Raw genomic sequence first — 21,020 nt, forward strand, 5'->3', positions numbered from 1 at the left:
CACCTGCAGAGAGCTGCAGCATCACCTTGCTGCAGATGGTGTCACTGTGCATCGGTCAACTATACAACGCACTTTGCACAAGGAGAAGCTGTTTGGAGAGTGATGCAAAAGAAGCCATTTCTGCAAGCACGCCACAAACAGAGTCAGCTGAGGTATGCAAAAGCACATTTGGAGAAGCCAATTTCTTTTTGGAAGAAGGTCCTGTGGACTGATGAAACCAAGATTGAGTTGTTTGGTCATACAAAAAGGCGTTATGCATGGCGGCCAAAAAAACACAGCATTCCAAGAAAAACACTTGCTACCCACAGTCAAATTTGGTGGATTCTCCATCATGCTTTGGGGCTTTTTGGCAATGCCGGCAGCGGGAATCTTGTTAAAGTTGAGAGACGCATGGATTCCTCTCAGTATCAGCAGATTCTTGACAATAATGTTCATGAATCAGTGACGAAGTTGAAGTTACGCAGGGGATGGATCTTTCAGCAAGACAATGATCCAAAACACTGCTCCAAATCTACTCAAGTATTCATGCAGAGGAACAATTACACTGTTCTGGAATGGGCATCCCAGTCCCCAGACCTGAATATCATTAAACATCTGTGGGATCATTTGAAGAGGGCTGTCCATGCTCGGCGACCATCAAACTTAACTGAACTGGAATTGTTTTGTAAAGAGGAATGGTCAAAAATACCTTCATCCAGGATCCAAGAACTCATTAAAAGCTACAGGAAGCGACTAGAGGCTGTTATTTTTGCAAAAGGAGGATCTACTAAATATTAATGTCACTTTTCTGGTGGGGTGCCCATACTTATGCACCTGTCAAATTTTGTTTGAATGCAGATTGCACATTTTCTGCTAGTACAATAAACCTCATTTCAAGGCAGAAACATTACTGTGTCCAACAGTTATTAGATATATAAAACTGAAATAGCTGTTGCCAAAAAACAGTTTTTAGAAAACATTAAGCTTAAGATTAATAGGGGTGCGCAAACTTTTTCATATAACTGTATATACTATATACAGGAGGAGATGATATACAGGTATATACTATATACAGGAGATGACACACAGGTATATACTATATACAGGAGGAGATGACATACAGGTATATACTATATACAGGAGGAGATGACACATAGGTATATACAGGAGGAGATGACATACAGGTATATACTATATACAGGAGATGACATACAGGTATATAATATATACAGAAGAGATGACATACAGGTATATACTATATACAGGAGGAGATGACACACAGGTATATACAATATACAGGAGGAGATGACATACAGCTATATACTATATACAGAGATGACATACAGGTATATACTATATACAGGAGATGACACATAGGTATATACAATATACAGGAGGAGATGACATACAGCAGGTATATGCTATTTACCGGGGAGATGACATATAGGTATATACTATATACAGGGGAGATGACATACAGGTATATACTATATACAGGAGATGACATACAGGTGTATACTATATATAATGGAGATGACAAACATGTATATACTGAGAGGAAAATGAGAGGTGTGAGGTGAAAATGAGGGGTGTGAGGTGAAAATGAAAAGGTGTGAGTGCAAATTGAGAGGATTGAGGGAAAATAGTGGAGTGATCGGAAATGACAGATGTGAGGTCGAAATGACAAGTGTTAGGGGGAATGAGAGGAGTGAAGGGGAAAATGAGAGGTGTGAGGGAGAAAATGAGAGATGTGAGGGAGAAAATGAGAGAAGTGAGGTGCTAAATGAGAGGGGTGATGGGAAAATAAGAGAAGTGGGTGCTATAACTAACCACAGATATTTACTATGCCCAGGCAACGCCGGGCTCTTCAGCTAGTATCACATATAGTTTCCCTATGGATGTGCATGTTAATGAAAAGAGAAATTTGGGACCACGACGTCACACAATATCCGCTAAGTTTTAAATTATGGCTGTCTTTGCACTCTGTTTATCAGGTAAAGAATTAGTCCAAATACTTGTGTAAAGTGCCTCTCTTTAAAAGTGTTTTCTTACAGCCATATTCTCTGCCCAAGCCCCTTGTGGGCCCTCTGAGTGTACCTTTAGGCACTGCCAAGCCTGTAAACCTGCTTTCCAGGAGGTTTAAGGAGATGTAAGTAGTGCTCAGATGGTTTAGCAACTCTTCTGTGATTTGGGGAGGTTCTTCCTTTTTCTGGGAGCCTCCCAAGACATTACAGTATAAGAGAGTTGGCAAGTCTTGTTAGCCCCATCGTAGACATTTATGGCATATGGCTTCCTCCTCTTCATTCCTGGAATCAGTAGGAGTCTCGAAGATCAGACTCCCATAGATCATGAAGCGATGACTTATCCTAGCAATAAGTCATCACATCATAACTTGGAAATAACTTTATTATTTTAGTTTTCAAAATATGTAAAACACTTTAATTTATGCAGATTAATTCATAGGAAGGAAGAATGGACCTTATAATGCCTGATCCCTTACCATTAAAAATATTAAACTGAATCTGTCAGCTCTTGCTACCCCAAAAAACAATGTTTGGGTGGGTTATAAGAATGCAAGTGGATTCCTGCCTTTATTAAACATACCGTAATCGCTGCTATGTTGCAGAGATCCACTTTAGAAAGGACCTGCACATTGGACACATTGGATATATGGCCACCTACTGTACGGGTACCCTGTGGGAATTAAGCACAAGTGGGCATGTACCACGGCATTCACTATCAATAGGAATGGTGGTCTCAAGTGCCCACTACAGCTCCATTCTCATACAGTACTTTGAACTCTTGTTCTTCGGAGGGATTAGCAGCTTTAATACATTTATCATCCATCCTGTGAATAGGTAATATTGTTTATAGGACAATCCCTTTAAGTTGATATTCATACCTTTAAGGGGTTATTCTCATGTTAATTATTAGGTAAAATGGCAAAATTCCTGCGACTTTGCAAATTGAAAATCATCTTTATTGTTTGCAACAAGTTGCCTGTGAGACCGGCCATCACTGCGGTTTTGCGGTGGCAAACCTACCCGGTGCCTACAGGCTCCTTTCTACCTTGGCCATTTTCAACACCACTGTGCTAATCTGATGCTACAGAAGCAAAAATGCCTTATGTATCAGCATCTGTAGAGCACAATTCAAGCCAGCAATGGCTATGCCGATGCCGCTAGTCTGAATTGTCAATCAAGCAGGAGCGCACCGCCAAACCCAGCAAGCAGGAAGCCTAGGAACGATGAGCTCCTGAAGAAGACAACCCTTTCTGACTGACTTCCATTTCTTTTTGACAACCTTAGTCCAATCCATCTTCTTTTTGGTAACAAAAATGGAAAACTCATAGTCCGATTCTAAGTCGCAGTATAGGTGTGTGTGCTGTCCATACTGCTGGGAGTTACCAGTTATAGTTTATACTTACTCTGGTTCACGCCTGTTATTCAGCTCTTGTTAGAATCCCTTTTCTGACCTCAGCCCATGTTTAGACTAACCTTCTGCCAGACGATTCTATTCCTACCCCTTACCTCCTGCTCTGTCTGATTTCCATTTGTTTTTGACAACCTTAGTCCAATCCATCTTCTTTTGGTACCAAAAATGCAAACCTCATAGTCCAATTCTAAGTCAATAGAATTGTCACATCTCCACCTGTACCTGCTCCTGCTTCATCTCCTTCTGTCACCAGGCTATGCTGTAATCATTCTGTGGGCAGCGCTGGGGTAAACGTATTGGCCAGAAGCTCTTAGCGGCAGAAGCTTGGTCCCACCAGAGATTCTAGCTTGCAGTATAGGTGTGTGTGCTGTCCATACTGCTGGGAGTTACCAGTGATAGTTTATACTTACTCTGGGTCACGCCTGTTATTCAGCTCTTGTTAGAATCCCTTTTCTGACCTCACCCCATGTTTAGACTATCCTTCTGCCAGACTATTCTATTCCTATCCCTGACCTCCTGGTATTGATGCTGTTTTCTGACCACTCTCTGCCAGTGTGTTCCATCGGCCAGCAGCCACTTCGTGGACCCAACCCAATGACCCCTGTCTAAGTCAAGTTCCCTGTACAGCGACAAAAAAAAATGAAGGCTCCATCTGCTAAATGGAGTGGCTTGCAGAATGCCTGTCCGTAAGAGCGGCCATCCTGCCACTGACAGCGCACCCTGTTAAGAATGTAACTCTGCAAAAACATTACATTTTGCCCCGGCCTTTGAGACCCAGAAAACTCCCAATCATGAAAGGGTTCATGTTCAATCGCACGTCTTTGATCCGATCTGGTGATAAAAGACCGATGTAGGCATCACGATGTCTCTATCTCCTCTGTACAAGCAAGATCTAAATATTGGAAGCCAAGACAAAATACGAGCCATTAGATTGCCGCGGCCGGTCGGACAGATGACTTCATTTTCTGCTCCTATGATGGAGACATATCTTAGGTACAGCCTGTAAATGACATGACTAATGCAAACGGGGGAGAAAAAAATGTGCTTGCATGCATCTGCATTTAATTAGAAAGACAGATGGGTGTGCATGTGATCGAACGTACACAGGCATATCTAATCCATGTACCGTTTACATGTGTACGTCTGTGTCTGTGCGGCCCTAACAGCCGAGCAGTGCCGCTATTGCACACACATCACTTTACAAGGCTGAAGGATTTGATGTGAAGGATGTAACAATAAGGCTGCCTTCTGGTGGTTGCAGAAGAAAACTGCAAGCTAGGCAGCTACAATTCTGCCTAGCAGCCAGATCCCTTATCCTATTAGTCTGTTACAATTAGCTTCAATCCCTTACTGCCAATAAGACACACAACCCCACAGTGCACGGACGCTAAAGCCCTCTGATTACAACGTGACCAAAAGCGCAACGGAAGCGGAGACCGTGCTCACATAAATCCGCCAATCTTGTGTCAATATAAATCATTCACCATGAGGGTCACACAGCGCAGAGCGGGGTACGACCTTCAGGACCGACCTTTATCCTGATTTTGGATATCCTTATTGTCACTTCCTTGAGACGTCCGGCATTGGGTCCTCAATTATTCCTATTGCCAGGTTCACATCATGGGGCCATTTCCATACAAGGAAAAGATCCTAAACTATTGGAACTAGATGGGGAAAAAAAAGCATAAAAACTGCATTGTGTGCACAATGTTAGTGCCCACCGCAGCTCCTTATTGTAGCGTAATATCGAAGCATGACACTTTGCCCTTGTCCATCTTGGTACCCAGCTTTCCTCGACATGGATAGGATCGTTTAATAGGATTTTGAACAATTTGCAGAGAAAAAGACAAGTCAAGGACATATTTACAAGGTCGTCACAGTTTTGATGTAGGGTTTGAAGATTTCAATGCATTTTGTTTAACTGAAAAAAGGGAATAAATGCAGTAAAGGACAAGTAAATGTTTTCCTTAACCTTTTCCTGTAAGAGCCATTTTTCGTTTCTGCATTTTTATTTTTTTCTTCCATAAGCCATAGCTTTTTTTTTTTTCAACACCGCACTAGGGTTTGCTTTTTGATCGATGAGTTGAAGAAACCATTTACTTTACCATAAAATGTAAATTCCCCCCAAAACAAGTTTTTTTTAGGGCGTTTAATGTGCAGCTACAATGACCTGGCAACAAGATTCTGCACGCCAGTATAACTACCGAGATACAAAACTTGTGTTAAAGTAGTAAAATTTGACTGATTTTAAAAAATTAAGAACTTTGTTAAAACATTAAATTGGTTTGTGTCAACTTTTTATGAGAAGCGTAACTTTTTTATTTTTACCCTTGAAGGTACCTGTGTCAAGGTTTTTAATAAATGGTTAAATCATTTTAGATTTTGACAGATGTGACTTTTACACATACAGTGACAACAATTACATTACTTTATTTCGGATTGGAAATAAAAAGGAGGCGATTTAAAAAGTAAATGTCATTTCAATTTTAATTTCGTAAATCAATAGTACGCATGAAAATAAGAAAATTCGTAATATATCTTATCAGAAGTATCTGCTTCTTCAACCTCCTGGATGGATCATTCACTCTTGATTAATAGGGAAAATCTGTTTTCAGTGAAGACAGAATTTTCCTTTCCTGAGAATGTTCATAATATTCTAATACAGAAAAGATAAATATCTTTGTACCGTGTTAGCCAGTAATATTCTATGGAGAGGAGGTGAGAGGAGCTAAAGGCAGACACAGGCATTCGACTGTTCTCCTCAAACAACAGTTACACTTTAAACTTAGGGGTTTTGTTTACATTTTTAACTTCTTTTACATATTTTTAGTTCCTGTAGGCAGGGTCGGTCTGGCCTGGTGGGGTGTCGGGTAAATCCCCGGTGGGTCCTTGGCTGTGGGAAGGAGAGGCGGAGGAGATGGGGAAAAACAAAGTCTGCAGTTTTGTGCGGGGGCACGCAAACGCAGCGGTTCATTACCTGAACTGCTGTGGTGCGCGTCCCGATGGATACTGGCAAGTGTGCGCCCGTCGTCACCGGCGTTTGACGTCAGTGCCAAGCACACATTCACGGCCGGCCTCTGCTATGTCGGCGGCCATTTTACTATGAGCGCAGAGGAGGAGGACACCGCCGGGAGCGCAGGCAGGTAGGAGGAATGTTTTTTTCTCTCATACAGGGGGAAGGGGGCTAGGATGGCTATACATACAGGGGGGAAGGGGGCCAGGATGGATATTCATACGGGGGAATGGGGCCAGGATGGATATACATATGGGGGAAGGGGGCCAGGATGGATATACATATGGGGGAAGGGGGCCAGGATGGATACACATACGGGGGGGAAGGGGGCCAGGATGGATACACATATGGGGGTCAGGATGGATACACATACAGGGGGGCCAGGATGGATACACATACAGGGGGCCAGGATGGATACACATATGGGGGGCAGGATAAATACAGATATGGGGGGGCCAGGGGTAGGACAAGAGGGCTGGATGGATACACATGGGGGGCCAGGATGGATACATATGGGGGGCCAGGAGAAATAGATATGGAGGGCAGGACAAGGGGCCGCATGGATACATATGGAAGGGCAGGACAAGGGGCCGGATGGATACATATGGGGCACCAGGATTTAGATATGGGAGGGCAGGACAAGGGGCCAGATGGATACATATGGGAGGCCAAGATGGATACACATACGGGGGGGGGGGGGGCAGGATGGATACACTTACAGGGGGGCCAGGATGGATACACATACAGGGGGGGCCAGGATGGATACACATACGGGGGGCCAGGATGGATACACATACAGGGGGCCAGGGGCAGGACGGATGGATACATATGGGGGGGCATGATGGATACATATGGGGGGCAGGACAAGGGGCTGATGGATACATATGGAAGGGCAGGACAAGGGACCAGATGGATACATATAGGGGGCCAGGTTGGAGATATGGGGGGCAGGACAAGGGACCAGGATGTATATGTAGGGAGGTGGACCAGGCTGATGGTCCCTCCTGCGTGTTTGGGCCAGAACTGTCGGGATTGTGACCATTATTCCAGGGAGGGGGGAGAGATTTCTGACCAGAGCATGCCAGGACACCTGACTGGCGGGGGCGGGTCCGACTTAAATAGCGAGCGTGTGAACACAGAGACGGTTGACTCCCTCTCGACTTACCCACGCCATCAATCTGTGCCATCATACCTGGTTAAAAAAAAACATCTTGACTCACAACCCACAGCCCAGAGAGACCTCGGCACCGTACAGTGACCAGCATTAATTGCATAGCATCGTTCCGCTGACCATCGCGGAGGCACCGCTTAGTCATATCCCTGCGGTGCCCACTGAGAACCGGCCTGCTGTTGTGGCCGTGACAGCTGGACTGTGTACTTCTTCTGCGGCCTTGTCTGCTGGACTGTTTGCTACGTCCGCTGTGACGCGGACCAACACCTCTACAACATCTCATGCCCGTACCAGGAGACCATGTGCCGAAGGACCCGGAGGATTCACCACCGCGAGGAGACAGTGCATCACCTTTCTGCGGGACCAGATCGGAGACATCTCGCGCCTCCACCGAGGGATCTTCCAGCCACCTTCCACCAGCGCCCAGAGACTGATAAGTTGAACAGTTGTTACCTTTATAATAGTACCCCCTGCATGACTTTCTATTGTTTTACATAAAATACCTGTTAACCCTTGCTCTGCCTCCTGTGTGTCACTGCATCCTACGCACCTGCTAGCATCCTACATATATATGGGGTACCAGGATGGATATATGGGGCGGCAGGACAAGGGACCAGGCTGGATATATAGGAAGCCAGGATGCATATATATGGTACAGCCAGGATGCATATATATGGGGGCCAAGATGGATTTATGGGGGAGGGGGCAGGACAAGGGACCAAGATGCATATATATGGGGGGGCAGGATTTATAAATATGGGAGGCAGGTTGCATATATGTGGGGCCAGGATAGATATATGGGTGGGCAGTACAAGAAACCAGGAAGCATATATATGGGCGGGCAGGTTGCATATATATGGGGTAGCCAAGTCAGGAACTAGGAAGGATATATGGGGGTCCAGGAGAGATATATGGTGGGGCAGGACAAGGGACATGAGGGCCAGTATGTATAACAGGGGAAGCAGGATGGATATCTGGGGGACAGGCTGGACAAGGGACATAGGGGGCCAGGCTGGGGCATATTTTAAAATAAAGGGGGCCAGGCTGGGGCATATTATAAAATATAGAGGGCCATCCTGGGTGAGATTATTAAATAAAGGGGGCCAGGATGAGGGACTTAATTACTGTTTGGGGGCCAGAATGAGGAACATGCTTAATTAGTTTATGGTAACAAGTGGGGAGCATAATTTCTTTAGGGTCCAATTAGGGACATTATTACTACTGTAATATAATTTACTTTTTAGGAAACGGTTCTCCATGGAGGGAGCAAAAGGGAGGTCCTGTTACTATGTCGCTTTTCTTCTTCATCTGACGTAGTGTAGAAGTCAGGGAAAAAGTGGGGAAAGTGCTCTGGAAGCAATCAGCTATTGATGGCTGTGTTATTTTTTGCAGAGACCGAGTCTTAGCTGGAAGAAGTGATGGCGGTCTGTGCTGGTTGAAGAAGAAAAGCGAAGATGAAGGACTTCAATTACAGACGTCACTGGTGAGTCAGTGTATTACATGTACACGCACACTATATACTGTGTACAGAGCTCCTGTGTATAATGTCACTGGTGATCACTGTATTATCTGTACACTGACACTATATACAGATCTCCTGTGTATAATGTCACTAGTGATCATTGTATTACCTATACACTGACACTATATACAGAGCTCCTGTGTATAATATCACTGGTGATCCCTCTATTACCTGTACACTGACACTATATACAGATCTCCTGTGTATAATGTCACTGGTGTCCCTGTATTATCTGTACACTGACACTATATACAGATCTCCTGTGTATAATGTCACTGGTGTCCCTGTATTATCTGTACACTGACACTATATACAGATCTCCTGTGCATAATGTCACTGGTGATCCCTGTATTACCTGTACACTGACACTATATACAGAGCTCCTGTGTATAATGTCACTGGTGGTAATAACAGTGTTGTTAGTATTGTGGTTTGTATTCATAATCAGTATTGTAGTATTCGGTCACTATGTGGTGGTAATCTGTGGTGTGATCACGGTGTGGCAGTATTTCTCCTTGAATGTGGTATTATTTGGTCCCTACATGCTGGTAATATGTCATATTATTCGGTCACTATGTGGTGGTAATATGTGGTCTGGTCATGAGGTGACGGTATTTTTATCCTGTATGTAGTATTATTCGGTCACTATGTGGTCTGGTCATGGTGTGGTTGTATTTCTTCCTGTATGTGGTGGTATTTGTCTTAGTATAGGGGATTGTGTTGTATATGGCGGTCATTTATTATCTCTGATATTAATTAGAAGATTTTTTATTTCCATTAGAGATTAAATACTTGGAACACAGCGGCAGAGATGCACTTACAGGGGGTTCTTGTGGAAAAAAGTAATCACCTATCCACAGGATAAGTGATAACGTATTGATTGGTGGCGTTCTGACTACTTGGACCCATTCAGCAAAATGTGGAACTTTTTATCCCCATTAGACTGGAGTGGCATGCCGACTTGACCACTGATCCATTCATTCCCTCAGTGGCTGCACTTGTTTTTTTCCAGAAGCCCAAAGAGAATGAATGGAGCTGCGGTCAGATATCCCACCTGCCTCTCCATTTTAAAATGGGGATAAGTGTCCTATCAACGATAAAACTTCCTCATTCTTCCGATCGGTGCAGTTTCTAATGGTTGGACCTAAGCGATCACCTATCCTATGGAGCCCATGGATCAGTGATAACTTGTTTTAGCCAAAGAACCCCATTAATGTAAACTACCGTAATTATACATCCCAGTTATGGGGGCGCACAGTAGATGTGCAGGAGCCGCCTGTGTTATACCGCCGATGCTCCACTATAATGGGGATAATGACTGACAGATATTTGCATATAGCTGTAGGGTGGGCCCCTAGAGTCCATTTGCCTGGTGGGCCACAGACACCCCAGTCCGACCTTGCCCGTAAGGGACTTGAACCTATGACATTCGCATTGCAGTATACAGTGAAATTAACCCTCCGTCACATACAACTGATCTGACAGGCGCTTCTCTTTTACTTTCATTTCTCCTTCCTCACCAGATTGTGAGGAAACCCCCTCCCTCCAGGTAGTCTCCTGTCTCTTGAAGGTCTGTGAAACCTGATATCACAGTTGGATTTCAGAGCTTCAGGGGAGAGGATATAGCTGCACAGATCTCTCAGGCTCATTGTATGTGAATACGTCACATTCAGTAAGGTTGGTATTTTATGTTTTTATTCATCACAATAGTTTATTTAGCTTGTTTTATGAATGTATAGCACAAAATGTGAGGATATTTCATAGAAATAAGGGAGATTTTATAAAAGAAAGTGTGCTGCTCAGGCATATACAGTAGTTCCCTAACATATTCCTTCTCTTGCTTCAGATTATCTGCTGAAATGGAGAGGAAAATGTACAATTTATCCAAACAACTTGATGTTGAGGAAGTAACAAACATGCTGTTAGATGATAGAGACCTCACACTGAATGAGGATTTAGGAGAGGAAAGTGAGATTGATTCTCATGATGAGGTGGAAGAATGTGTCCTGGATTCTGAAACAGAGCAAGATGGTGACAGTGGTGAGGATGAAGAAGTTGGATCATATTATATTGGAAAAGATAAAAATACTAAATGGAACAAGAAGCCATTCCAGAAAAAACGTAGGGAACCTTTAAACATTATTACTCACCTTCCTGCAGTAATAGGAACTGCACGTAATGCAAAAACTGCAGTTGAATGCTGGAACAGTATATTTACAGATGACATTCTGGACTCTATTGTCACATATACCAACCAATATATAGACATTATAAAGGACAAGTACATCTGCAACAGAACCATCAAGCCCACAGATGAAATAGAACTGCGTGCTTTTTTTGGATTACTGTACCTTGCAGGAGCTTATATGGCAAATAGACAAAGTTTGGAGGAACTTTGGGGTAAAGATGGGGATGGAGTTGAAAAATTTAGCCTTGTTATGTCCATAAACAGATTCAAGATTCTAATTCGTTGCCTTCGGTTTGACGACAGAACTACCCGAACCGAACGCAAAACACATGACCGACTTGGTCCAATTCATGATATATTTCAAAGATTTGTTGTAAACTGTAAACAAAGTTATTACCCTGGAGAGAATCTCACTATTGACGAAATGCTCCCTGGTTTTCGTGGAAGATGTGCCTTTCGTCAATATATTCCATCAAAGCCAAACAAATATGGAATAAAAATTTATGCCCTTGTTGATGCCAGTAAGACCTACACTTACAACCTGGAAGTTTATGCAGGAAAACAACCAGAAGGTCCTTACTGTGTGAGCAACAAACCCATTGATGTTGTAAAAAGACTGGCTGAACCCTTATTTGGATCAGGTCGCAATATTACAGCTGACAATTGGTTTACAAGTTGTGATCTGATTGATTATCTGAAAGTTCAGAAGCTGTCATATGTGGGAACTGTAAGAAAAAACAAAAGGGAATTGCCGCCACAGTTTGTAAGTGTGAAAGAGAGACAACAGTACAGCAGTATGTTTGCATTCCATAATGGAAAGGCTTTAGTTTCCTATGTACCACATGCCAAAAAAATCGTACTTCTTCTATCAACACTTCATGATGATGCTGCCATCGATCCTGGGACTGGGGCAGAAAAAAACCCGGAGATAATTACATTTTACAATGCCACCAAAGGGGGTGTGGATACAGCAGATCAGATGTGCTCCACTTTCAACATCAGCAGAAACATCAAACGCTGGCCAATGGTCATATTTTTTGCTATGTTGAATTTGGGTGGTATAAATTCACAAGTAATTTATCTTGAAAACAAGCTTGAACCACTCCGTAGACGATTGTATCTGAAAAAATTGGCCCATGAACTAGTACTTGGAGAGCTACGCAGGAGAAGCGTGAAAACAATCGGTATCCCCTCTCGCCTTCAAGTTCAGCTCAAAAGGTTCCGCCCAGAAGATGATGGTGAAAAGTCACCATCTGCACCACCTCACAAAAGAAGGAGATGCACCACCTGCCAAACGGAAAGCGGAACCAGAAGGCTTTCAAATTATGAATGTCTCAAATGTCATAAAGCAATTTGCCTGACACATGCAAAAATGGTGTGTAATTCTTGCTATTTGCTCTGCAAGTGTGACTTTTCTGGGGAAACCTCAGCATCTACTTCTGATTGAATATGTTTTTAATAGTACTTAAGGTACCTTAAAATTAAGTTTGTGTTCAAAAATTTTCTTTGTACATTATTTTGAGAGAGTCGAACTGGGGACTATTTGGCGGGAGTTTTGAAAAGTTTGTATTTCATAGTTATTAGTTTTATGTTAAGTAAATGTTTTTTTTGCAACTGATTATGTGTAGTCTCTTTTATTACATCCCTATGAAGGTCACTGATCACTTTTAGAGCACTGAAATTGCAAACATTAGATATTATAGGTATTTTTCCAGCAGGCGCCTGACAGGCACATTGTATGTGAACTCGTTAGTCCGAATATTGTATGTGACGGAGGGTTAAAGAGCCCAGGGTGGGCTGCTAAGGAGTACCAAGATGCAACGATGGCGGCCCCCAGCTACCATTGTAACTAGTGTAAGGAGGTGGAAGTGTCGCCCACGTTCCTCCTTGAAGAAATGTAAAATAATATTTTTGGAAATATTCAACTCTTAATACTGTTGGTGATGGAGTGGTGTTCTGCCCAGTACTAGCTAACTGTAGCGCCCACATCTCTGCCTGCAGTCCCTCTCTCCCTGCAGAGACATAAGCATACTCACCGCCAGGCTCCCGTCCTGCTCCTTCCGGGTCTGCTGCTGCCTGGGGTGCACACACTCCTAGCAGGTCTCCAGCCACTGTGCTTAGGGCGCACGCATGCACACTTCCACTTTCTTAAAGGGGCTGCGCGCGTTCCTCTAAAGTGTCCCCAGCCAATAGGTGGAGGTCACTTACTATTTAAAGTGCCTCCTCAACATGGAGGTGCCTGTGCAATGTTGCGAGTTTGTTCCTAATACACTTGCCAGTGCTCAGGTCCCAGTACTAGTATCTTAGTCTGCTGCACCCGCTAGTGCTTTCTCCAATGGCAGACGAGTCTGCTGCACCCGCTAGTGCTTTCTCCAACGGCAGACGAGTCTGCTGCACCTGCCAGTACTTTCCTCAATGGCAGCCGAGCCAGCTGTACCAGCCCCTGCCAGTGCTTTCCTCAATGGCAGCTGAGCCAGGTGCACCTGCCAGTGCTTATCTCTCTGTCGGACTGTCCTGTCCGCACCTGCAGTTCCTGTCATCTTCTCTGCCTGCCTGCATCTGTTGGACATTCCTCAGGGCCATCCTAGCTACCCATTCCTAGGGGTCAGCTGACATCTACCCAAGGTCAGTCCTGGAGTAGCACCTGGATCACCTCCCTTGTCTCTCCACAGACCTCGGCGCTGTTAGCTGCTGCAAGTCCGTGGTCAGATTGGGTGAGGCTCCTAGTCACATCCCTCCAGGGCTTTGGCGCAGTGGTTCCACCACCCAGCCCGTTACACTAACCTACAGGGAGAGACGGGGTTAACAAGTGGGACAAGCCAGGGGGGAGCTAAGTGAGGGCAGCAGTAGCAGACCTGGAGTCTGACTGAGAAGCCGAACCGCATGCAGTAGATGTCCTGTGGCAGAAGAGAGAGAGACGACTGAGTGGATAGTAAGATCCTACAGAAAAGGGACCTCGTCCACAGCTACTGCCCTATGATCAAGACACTGAGGGGACTTACTAATCAAAAGAGGTGGTCAGGATGATAGCAGGAAATTTACATCACTCTGAATAGGTCGCCACAGAGCACAAAAATGGCCACTGGACTAGGGTTCTTTGAATTCTTTTGTTCAACTCTAAAGGTAACCCACTGGCACCCTGGCGATTGCATTTTGGAGAGTAATTTGAACACGAATGGGACCCCATAATGGCACACAAGTGTTTAAACAGCCATCTCTGGTTGCTGCTATTATAAATAACTGCCAACATCAGCTGTGTATGACCCAGGCTCAGCTCCTGAGCCACACAACTTGCGACATGTTGGTAAGGGGTTAACCAAGGTATCTACGGAGGGACTCTCTGAAAATGCAGACAAGAAAATGACTCATTTATGCCATTAAACAAGTTTTTATAGTACAAAAAACTAAAACTCCAAAACACATATATCTCATTATTTTTCGTATTTTGCCACTGATGTACATAGGTGAGATGTGTCTGAGGGATGCGAGCACGGATCTCTGTACAAGCAATAGCAGATAGTGTTACTCGCTACCCTCTACTTCTGTGCTTGACCAGCTGCACATGGTAAATCCAGGAAGGACAATGCAGTGATGAAGTTTAATATGCATATTTTATTCACAGTACCTTGGTAAGATGAGGTAAGATGTCAGGGAAGATGAAGGGATGAAGATGAGGTAGAATATGGAGGGTGGAGGATTGAGAATAGAACTAACTGGAGAATCCTCTAGTCGAAAAAAAAAGTTTTTTCCACATTCTCCCTAAAATAGTTAATAAAGCAATTAAATTAGCTATATTCGTTGAAAATGTACTGCCTTAAAGGAAAACTGACCTATTGTTTAAATCTTTAAAAGTTTTTTTTTTAATTTTCAACATCGCTATCTATATTACATAAACCTTAAAATAATTCCAAGAATAAGAATGGGTCTTCAGTACTTACAGTTGCAGTCCAAATTGTTCAGTCCCCATTGCAAATCAGGTTTGTCAGCTAAATTTCAAAACATTCTGCTGTCTGCAATAAACCAATAGACAAAGAACATTTGACATACCCGAACTCTACTAATATAACAAAGTGGCTTTTTCAAATTCAATACAAAGACCCCAAATACTACGGGTGTTTTGTGCACCAGACTGAATTCTGTAAGAGGCGCACAACACTTAATGAATTTGGTGTATCTTATCAGTGGTATGCGCCTCACCAGAAATATTACTCCAGTCTAACACTGGAGAAACATTACTGGAGTAAGAAACGCCACCAGTTGTGAAGAATTTGATGGTTGGGCGTAGCCATGCTCCATCCCAACTCCACCCTGTTTGGCGGAACTGACCGAAACTGGTATGAAAATGTCCAAGTTTTGTGTCATTTCAAAAGTGTTTTACACCAGCATTCTGGCATAAACACTTTGATGAATCAGGGCCATGTCGCCACTATTAATTAGTGCAGTCTCATGACCCCCTTCATGACAAGCTTGTTTATTACTTAGTGGAGCACCTCTGGCTGTTATTACCTGCTGCAAACATGATAAATAGCCAGACACCAGCTTCTGGCTGTGTTCCTGAGGAATCTTAGCCCATTCCACATAACATAGGCAATGACCTCAAGCTTACTAATATTATTCAGTTTGTATGCTGCAACAACCTTCTTCAATTCCCACAAAAGATTTTCTGTGTAGTTCAAGTCAGGCGTCTGTGGTCACTCAAGAATCTTTCATGACTTCTTATAAAACCAAGTCTTGGTGGACTTTGATGTATGCTTGAGATCATTGTCGTTTTGGAAAGTCCAGTGACACTAAAGCTGCAAGTTCCTCACAGTAGTCATGGGTCCTGATATATTAAGACCAGCGATCTTCACACCGGTCTTGATGATATCGCCACACCATGACTAGACCACATATTATCACCACATACTTACCAAATAATACCACATACAAGGAACAAATACCGCCACACCATTGCCGGACAACATACTGTATTACCACCACATAGTGACCGAATAATACAACATACAGGGAAGAAATACCACCACACCATGGCTGGACCACATATTACCACCAGGTAATGACCGAAAAATACCACATACAAGGAATAAATACCGCCTCACCATGGCCAGACCACATATTATCACCAGATAGTAACTTAATAATACCACATACAAGGAATACCGCCACATTATGACCAGGCCACATAGAATCATAGAATGTTACAGGTGGAAGGGACCTCCAGGGTCATCATGTCCAACACCCTGCTCAATGAAGGATTCACTAAACCATCTCCTGAAGACAGATGTCTGTCCAGCATCTGTTTGAAGACTTCCATTGAAGGAGAACTCACCACCTCTAGTGGCAGCCTGTTTCACTCATCGATCACCCTCATTGTCAAAATGTTTTTCCTAATATTTAACCTATATCTTCTCCCTTTCAGTTTCATTCCATTGCTTTTCGTGTTTCCATGCGCAAAAGAGAATAAGGATGATTCCTCCACATTGTAACATCACTTCAGATAGTTAGAGATTGATATTAAGCCTCTTCTTAGCCTTCTTTATTGCAAGCTAAACATTACCAGATCCTTTAATTGTTCCTCGTAGGACATGGTTTGCAGACTGCTCACCATCCTAGTTGCTATTACTACATAGTGACTGAATACTACAATACTGATCATTAATTTAAAAAAAACCAATACTAATATTACCATAAGTGCCATTATACATAGGACCTCTGTATATAGTGTATAGTATACAGGTAATACAGTGATCACCAGTGACATTATACAAAGGAGCTCTGTATATAGTCAGTATATAGGTAATACAGAGATAACAAGTGACATTATACACAGGAGCTCTGTATATAGTGTCAGTGAACAGGTAATACAGTGATAACCAGTGACATTATACACAGGAGCTCTGTGTATAGTATATTGTGTACAGTTAAAACAGTGATCACCGGTGCCACAATACACAGGAGCTCTGTACATAGTATACAGTCCAGCAAAAAAAGAAGAAAGCAGATGCACTCACCAGATGCAGTTACAAAGCGTCCTTTATTTCAGTGCCAGCCGGCACATAATTCACGGCACGGGGGAGAGGGAAGTGGACAGGGAGAGTGCGACAGGTAAGACGACGGCCGTTTCGCGCTGCCTGAGAGCGCTTCTACGGGTCCCGTGAATTATGTGCCGGCTGGCACTGAAATAAAGGACGCTTTGTAACTGCATCTGGTGAGTGCATCTGCTTTCTTCTTTTTTTGCTGGATTGTCATGGACTATTTTTCTGCAGATTGCACCTCCTGGTTCATTTCTTAGACTGCTACACACCTCGTTGGTTTGCCACCGGTTTTCTCTATTTTTCAGGGCTGTGCCGCTCTCTCTCTCTTTTTGGTCTTCATATTCACATAGTATACAGTGTACAGTGTCAGTGTACAGGTAACACACTGACTCACCGGTGACATCTCTAGTTGAAATCCTTCATCTTCGTTTTTCTTCTTCATCCAGCACAGACCGCCATCACTTCTTCCAGCCAAGACTCATCTCTGCATAAAATAACACAGTTATCTAGAGCACCGCTTCCACAGCACATTCCCCACTTTTTCCCTAACTACTACATTACACAGCTGAATACAGCCACGCACCCACCATTAATATATAATTAGTTATCTTATGACACACCATTTAAAATATAAATTTTAATCCACCAATGTGCCTCCACCTACTAAAAATAGCCACTTTCTTCAACCACTTTCTTCTCTCGCAGCTCCTATGTGTACATAGGCAAATTCAATGCTATGTTAATAAATATATAAATTAGAACTGGCATGTCACAGAGGAGGCGGAGGGAGGAGGCGGAGGGAGGAGTCCCTTTGAACTTCACAGAGGTCCCGTGGAGCGCCAATAAAGGCTCGTTATTATACCCTGGGGCCTGGTAAGCAGAAGCACAAGAGGGGGGGGCTCGGACCCAGTCTGGGTCCGTACCCCCCTCTTCTGCTCACCCAGCCCCATACAACAGTAAGGGCAGTAATGCTCTTGATGGCCGCCCTGAGGTCATCTTTATATGCCGTAACCTCTTTAGGGTCTAACACACATGCGACATTAGGCTAACTCCTGAAGGATGCAGCATACTTTGGCCTTCAGGAAACAGATTTCAAAGCAGATTCACTGTTTTTCTTTTTCTCATGCACTCATGGTGTGTGGGTCATCTGAATGCCCAGCATTTAATACTCCCCTCTACTATAGGAATGGTCTTAATAGCAAATAAGTCTGAGTTGTATGAATCATGTCTGACTTCAGTTGTGTAACCAAAGTCAATTCTATTAACCCATGAAGTTTCAGGAAATGTAATTTGTGGAAGAAATGCTGACTGTTCCAACAAGAAATAATGTAACTTTGTAGCTGCACAACAGTGATAAATGTATTGAAAGTTAAAAAGCCCTGGAAAGTCATTTCTCCAGAAAGACATATTTCACAGAGGTGGAATAAGACAGGATGGCGGGGTGGTGGGCTGCAGCGAGAACAGCTGATCTTCACTTTAAATAAGACAGCTCCGGAAAATTGATGGCAAAACAACCAAATGTTAGATTAATGACTAACAGCAAACATGTCTGCTGATGGCACAGATTGAAGGCAAGATGTAGCAGTGTGTGCACTTTCATGGTATGTGTCAGTCCAGCAGGAGTGCGTCTATTAACCCCTTTACTCTTCAGCATGGATGCATCAGGAATGGGCTCATTCATCGATGGCTACCTTCCGGTCACACATTGCACAGGGCTTCTTCTACTAATCAACACTCCGTCCCCCAGTGGAAATTGAGATATTCCCTTTTCTATGTCATTACCATACATCTAAGTACAACTTTTTTCCAATTTCTATCCAGCAAAAAAAACAACGATTTTTCATCAATATTGTCATCCGTATTGCACCCTTTTATCTACATTAGCAGTGAAAATAATTTACAAAAACAATTTTCCTATGTTAAATACTGCAATGTATCCGTAAAATTTGGATGTAATATGTACGGGATCCAATTTTTTTTTCATGCACCCGTAGACTTGAAAGGGTGTATTTCATCCAAAATACGGAAGAAACTTGAGCATGTTGATTTTTTTCAATGTGGTCTTTCGATCCTTGTAAAACAAAATGGTCATTTGAATAACATTGGTCTGAATGCTGCCCAAGGGACTTAAATTTTTTTCTATGAAAACCGAAAATACGGTTATGTGAATGACCCCTAATACAGACTCTTTAGGACAGAGGTATGCCATATAGTTAGTGCCATTACTTGGATGGGATCCATCCTGCAGAACCAGGAAAAAGTTTAACACAACAAATTCTCTTTTCTAGATGATCCAATCCAGTCAACTGACCCTAAAATACTGGCTTCACACCAGGATACATTCACACTTGAGCATAGTGTCCATAAGGAGTCCTGACTATAGGTCCTAACTATGCAGATAATATAACCCTATGGAGCGCCTTCCTCATCAGCGTCTTAGAACTTCTTTTCCCATAGAGCACTAGACTGGATTCCCCTAAACAACTACTATGGCCATCTTTCTGATGAAGGTCTAATGTGGACCGAAACGTTAATTCTCTATATTGCACTATTAACGATTCTTCAGCACTACAAGGAGTTGCGGGTCTTATCCTCTTGATTGACGGGGATCCCTTTCCCGTATAGCCTCAGATACACGTTACCCCTTGTCTGACACATCAAACTAATCAGAAGAGGAGCTGGTCATTCTGGCAGGTAGAAGGAAGTTCGCGGGGCTCTGGTTGGCCACCATGGATTACCAATGTGGCAGCCCAAAAATATTTTTGATCATTCTTAATAGCATCTCAAAGATTAGAAGTTGGTCAACCAATGTGTTAAAGGTGTAACCAGTCCTGAGTTAGTTAATGACAACATTAACAACCTTCCTGTAAACCATGCTTCAGCAAGAAGAGGTCACTAGAATCAACTCCTCTCCTCAAGGCCCACCAACAGGTCATGTTTTCAGGATTTCCATTCACATTGCACATGTGGTGGAATTACCACCTGGGCAATATCCTGAAAACATGACCTGTATGTGGGCCTTGAGGAGAGGAGTTGAGAAACACTGGTCTAGGACGTACATGTCAAACTCTGGCCCATGGGCCAATGATGCTGGAACTGCACTTTCAGCTGTATCGGCATCCTGAACGCCGGCCGATAGGGTTGAAAGCAATGATGGAAGAGGGGGCTGTCCGCTCCCTCCCCCGTCATTCTCCCTCTGTGTCGGATGTACCTTGCACAGTGCCCTTCGTCCGTCTGTGTCCGCTCCTATAAATATCAAAACAACAAGCTATATTGTGAACTGGGAACTAAATTGTTCTCCAAAGAAGACAGTGTCCTGCATAAAGGACTGACTGTGGACATGAACTACGTTAACAAGGGACCATTATCGTTACAATGGAAGTGTATTCTAGAAATGGGCTTATCAGCTGCATACACCACTATGGTATCCTATAGAAGTAGCTGGTGCAGCCCCACAACTCAACTCCTAGGCAGGATACATCTGGACTCTTTCACAGACATGGCAGCAAGTAGGTTTGGGCAGCAGACATATTTTGGTGCTTCCCAATCCAAGAACTATAGCACTTTCGGCAACTGTTCCACCTTTCAAGAGACTTTGTCCATCTCAGACAAAACCATAAAGCAGTATCACCAGATTTCATGCTATAAACTGTATAAATTATTGAAAAGATCTCTTA

This window comes from Ranitomeya imitator, chromosome 8 (genome assembly GCF_032444005.1).
Source record: "Ranitomeya imitator isolate aRanImi1 chromosome 8, aRanImi1.pri, whole genome shotgun sequence".
Classification (NCBI taxonomy): Eukaryota; Metazoa; Chordata; class Amphibia; order Anura; family Dendrobatidae; genus Ranitomeya; species Ranitomeya imitator.